This window comes from Rhopalosiphum maidis, chromosome 1 (assembly GCF_003676215.2).
Source record: "Rhopalosiphum maidis isolate BTI-1 chromosome 1, ASM367621v3, whole genome shotgun sequence".
In the NCBI taxonomy this organism is placed as follows: Eukaryota; Metazoa; Arthropoda; class Insecta; order Hemiptera; family Aphididae; genus Rhopalosiphum; species Rhopalosiphum maidis.
Window position 1 is genome coordinate 81,023,268 of NC_040877.1, and position 6,000 is coordinate 81,029,267.

Genomic DNA, 6,000 nt, shown 5'->3' on the forward strand with positions numbered 1-6,000 from the left:
TTTTAATAAAACATTCCTAAAACTATTTATTTTGATAATTATTATAGTTTATGTGAAATAAATTAACATAGTTATAAACTGTATTAAAAATATCTAAAGACTTCTTATTATAATATAATAATATAATACTAAAAAAAATAAAATTTTACAGAATGATATTTAATATTTAAAAAAATCTATTGAAAATTATGATCAATTACTTTTCATAACATTTTTTACTATATATTAATAATTAATTATTTATGAATGAGATTAAAATATAATTTAACTATAATGGTATTATTTATAAGCTTACATGTCTCTTAGTAATTAGTTTTAGGGAAATCGTGATATGAATTCACAATAAACTCGGTCAGACAGATTATGTATTGTTCTAAGGTAAAAATATGAAAAAATTTATCATTTGTTATTATGATTACTTTTGATTATTATTATTATTCATTTTCGAGAAACGGCTTTTGTGGCCGTAATGCGTATACAAATGGGAAGGATGAATTATTTTTGGAATTAAATCAAGGCGTGACTAACACAATAGGCGCTTTGGAAATCAACTAAAGAAATATAAATATTCCTGTTAGTTAAATGGTGTGGCATACCTACGTAAGGATGAGTATATATGATGCTCAGATATATGGATTTATTTTGGAAGGGTAGTAAGGTAGCCTAAACATAATATTTTTTGAAACACTTTGCTCCAAAACGTAAATAGCGCCAAAATAAAATAGGATAATAATTAATAGGAACAAGTCATTAGTAACTACCATGCTAACATTCTGCATTGTAATTATCATATACGATAAGCATTGTCATTATAAAACATAATTATGCTATAGGTTGAGTTAACAAGTGTATAATAATGGAGAATAAAATGAAATTGGCGATCACTTAGATTTATTGACATAAAAACTTAATAATATATCGAACAACACAGGTAGGAACTTAAAAATTATACTGTAATAGTTAGAGCTTGTAGCATTTAAGAAGCGGTTTTGAACATGATATACATAATATTTATATTATAAAAAATATTTGATTTTTAAAATGTTTTTTTCTGAATTTATCCGAATTGGTATATATTATATTTATTTAGCTTAAATTTTTACGACTTTATCATTTAATCACGGACAATGGATGAGCAATGAGCATGTAGTATAACTACAATTACTAAACTTAAATAATAATATATAATAACAAAAATTTCCTTTTGATTCATAAAATTGGTGTATTTACTATTACAAAATCAAAATATTATGTTTATTTTTATGGAAACTTTTTTATGTTTAAATGTATTACTGTATGATGGTGCTTGTTTTATAGATTTAAATTAAGTATATTACCTTTAGAAAGTTGTACACAATTATATAGTCACTAAAAGGTTGTCAATAATAATTTATGTGTAGTAGTTGGTCAATAAATGTATGTTGAGATATCAACATAAACTTAGAGACTACCAACTGTTAATGGAAACTCTAAATGTACCGTATATATTTTAGGTAGGTAAATTGATTTAATCACAAACACAATTGATTGGTATACGCAAAACAGTCATGTGCGATGAATTTAAAAAGCGGATTTCAGTATGATTACGATGTATAATACTAATTCTATACGATAAGATTATTTTTAAATGTGTAATATTATAAATACTCACCATAATTGATTTTAATTATTTGTTAGTAGAGTTAAAAAATATCAATGTGTTACTTGTATTGCTACTTAGCATCTTGAAATGTTAAGTATAATATAATACTGTTGACATATTACTATGATAAACTTCAAACGTTAGAGCCAAAATTCTGAATTGTAAATATTTATAAATAATTTTTGTTTTATCTAAAACCAAATTATAATGGTTTCGTAAGTCTGTTAAATATTCTTGATTAACTATAACTATTTTTATTGAAAATAAAAAATTATAATTATTTATAAAATAGTTAAGGTATAGGCGCGTTATCTAACTTTAAATAACTTATTATAAATTTAAAATTAAAAATTTAATTTTCTATTAATTTATTTTTGTCAATATCCTTAAAAAATAACCAATACTCAATGGAATGTTAGTAATCGAACTCTCTAGAATCACCTCAATATAACAACCATAATTGATCTATTATAAACATATAAAAATGATTCCATAAAAAGGTACATAATCATTCAAATTTATAAATATAAAATTTATATTCTTCGTCTAGACTTAGCTGATACCATCAACTGAAAACCTTTTAACCTGATTATTATTCATACTCAATTTTATTAAAAAGCAATACTTGAACTCAAATATCTAGATAACTTATTATAATGTTATTACTACTGATGAAGTATAGAAATGGATATTTTATCTGATCATAAGAACCTCATTTTTTTTATTATTAGGCGTCTATTCTATTAGGTGTCAAACGAAAGTTACGAACAATTTATATAAACCATAAACGTATACATTTTGAATAGGTAGAATTTAAAAAAAAAAGTATTTTTTCATATTATACAGTTTTTATATTAAAATCTACTTGTAAAATTAAGTTTGATACGTAGGGAAGGTGATTACTTATATATATATATATGTATATTCTATACGTATTTCTTTTACAATTAAAACTGATTAATAATTTGCACTTGGATTTTATTTAAAATTAAACAATACTATTACTAAATAGCATATTATGAATTAGAAAAAAATCACAATTAACGGAAAAAGCCAATAGGCACATAATATTAATAATTTAATACATATATGAAATAAATAAACTGTGTACCAACGTGATTTTAATAATACTTTTAAATTGATAAAAATGTAGTAAGGAGTGGAATAGTTACTATGAAATTCGTATATTAACACTAATAACATATTAAAAACTAATAGTAATAACTAATAACAATTATAAAAGTTCATATAAAAAATTCTTGTCTAGAAGATTATAAATCAAAATATTTTGTAATGACATATTTAGTTTTTATTAATAGCGAATATGTATTGGAATTTTATAGGTTTATGTGCATATTATTTTGAACGCCACGTAATTCTGGAGACAAAAGTTGCCTAAACATATTACTCTGTATCGTCACACCCATCCAATTTACCAAATAATTGTTTTCTTTGGTCCATCGATCAGGGATGAGATCTCACCACGGCCACAATTAATGTAACGTGGATATAGTGTTGGTGAACCTTAAAGTTATAACTTATAACTCATTATTTCTCTTGGTCATTCTGCTAGTGTTCTGCGTAATCTCTCTTTTGTACAGTTGATAATCTTAATATTCATTTAAATCTCCTAAGATTCGTGTGACGTGTTTATTGATGGGTTGAAATTCAACAATTCATCCAGCTTCCAAGAAAATGGTCAGGAAATGTTTGCCGTAGTTTTCGTCTTCAAATAATTAATGTGTATTGCCCATTTTTAATCAAACAATTTTCTCTTTATTATCAATAGAATAATTGTAATTATTACAATTTGTATTTAGTAATAAATATACAATTTCTAAAACTATATTATAAGTTATTTTATATAGGCAAGCTGATTTTTAGTCATAATATAGTATCGTTTAATTTCTTGTTTTTTATTTACGATAGATGTAAAACATTTATTTTTCATCAAAAAATATGTATTTTGATAATTTGTATAAAACTTTATAAATGAATAAATATCTTTGAACAAAATTTAAATTAGACTACGATTAGAACTATTTGAAAAAATAATTTCATTATGGTCCATTATTAAATTAGTAGATTTTATATATCAATTCTAATGAGCATTTGAAATGTTTGAGAATTTAAAATTCATATAATTACCCTTTCACACTGACTACGTCTATTATTGTTTAATGCATAGATATTTCATGTGTTGTTGCTATTTTAAATTGTGTGATTTATATGTTTTACTAAAAATGTTATTCAATCGATTAATAAATAAAATAAATATATATTTTTATTTTTAGACATAAAAACACTTAAAACACAACTTCCAAACGTTGACAGTGTTGACACGTTCAATCTTAACATATCGCTAAACTTATTTAATTGAATTGCTATCCGATCAGTTTTACTGCTTTAAAATTTCATATATATTTTAATTGTTATTTTAAGAACCATTTGTATTTATTAATTATTATTTAAAAAGCCGACAGCTTACTAGCAGGGTAATATATTATTATATTCTAAATTATACAGACAGGGTAGCAAATCATTTTACATATTTAATTCCATGCACATTACTTTTTAATTTTAATGATTAATATATACCTATACTTTTATCTGCCTACCAATTAATATCATTGCATCTTAAATGATATCTTAAAATTAAGTAATTACTAGTCGTAGTATCTAAATGATAATATTTATAGTTAGATTTATATAATATGTACTATGAAGTACAGATTTAATATATAACATGTTTAACTGATGTATATATTATTTTAATTGATGTACTCTATAAGATAATTATATTAAAATTACTTAAATAAAAATCTAAAGATTTAAAGCATTGATATGTTTTCAACTACATGAGGTCGCGTCCCTTATAATTCTAGAAGAATCACGATAGTTTTAAATTGCTTTTATCTTTTATCATTATTTAAGGTTTTTTGTTAATTAAAAATCATTATAAATCACAAAATATATAAACAATAAATTAAGTTCACATTGTACAATGTATAGGTACTCAATGACGTTATTATTAAAATAAATTGTCGATTTTGTTTCATTTTTATTGTTTTAAATTATAATTTTAAAACAAAAAATATGTTGATAAATTCGATAAATAATTATAAAATAAATAAATTATTAAATGAATAATTAACGTAGTAACGAAAAAAAAAATGGTGAAAATAAAATTAAAGTCACTGTAGATAATATTTACAAAAAAAAAAAAATTAATTTAGTAGCACTCTTATAGTAATACTCGAATAATTTGTATAATATATTTATGTGTAGTTTTGATTTATATTATGTAAGAATATTTCATCAGCTGAATATTATTAAAATGTATAGGTTAGTAACTAAGTCTATTTTGACATTACTTTAAATAAATGTTCGCGAAAACATGTTTGGAACCCGTGATTAAATCAAGATATAATCATATTATTTATATTGTGTAATATAGCTACATTATATAGAATTTTGACATTTAAAATAATTAAAAAATGGAATAGATTAAATATTTTAATACTACCGTGACTCTTAGTTTTCGGTGTGTCATATATTTTTTTTATTACAATAAGTTAAACAGTGTTAGGTTAGATTCAAGATATTCATATTGCAAAGTTTTTGACATTTAAAATTATGTTCTTAGTTTAATGTAATTAATTGTATAATGCAACTTTTTTTTTTTTTTGGTTTAAATTGATTTATTAGTCTGATGAATTTTATGAATATAAACGAATGATATTTGTATGAACTTTAATGCGTCACCATCTTTTTGTGTTACAATTAAAACATTAAATTTCTATTTTAAATTATTATTATTGGACATGTATATTGTATACAGAATATACCTACTTATACATATTTTATACATGCATACACTCATATAAATCTACTGAATTTATCAATAAAAATGGTACGAAAATATTTGAGTACTGCAATAATGTTGGGTAATTTTATCTGTCATTATTTATTATTTGCCTAAAAAAATAGTTTTTTATAACATTTATTTTACGTAATACATTTTTTTAAACTTTTTAAAATATTATCATAAAACTACAAGCTAATTAATTATAACTGTTAGGTATTGCTTCAACTTAAATATATTAAAAGTAACAGGTAACAACGATATTTTTTTCTGGGTGTAACAAAAAAAAAAAAAAACAATTTTTTTTTTTTGTTTATGATGATGTGTCATATTATGTGTTTTGTACTATTGTATACAATATATATACATTTTGGGGAGTAAAAGTGGTAAAAAAGTTTACTTTTGTTTATTGTATTATATTGTAAAAAATGTTAGTTTCATTCATAGATTTACATCTAATATAAATGCATACGAATGTATAAAGCCTTTCATA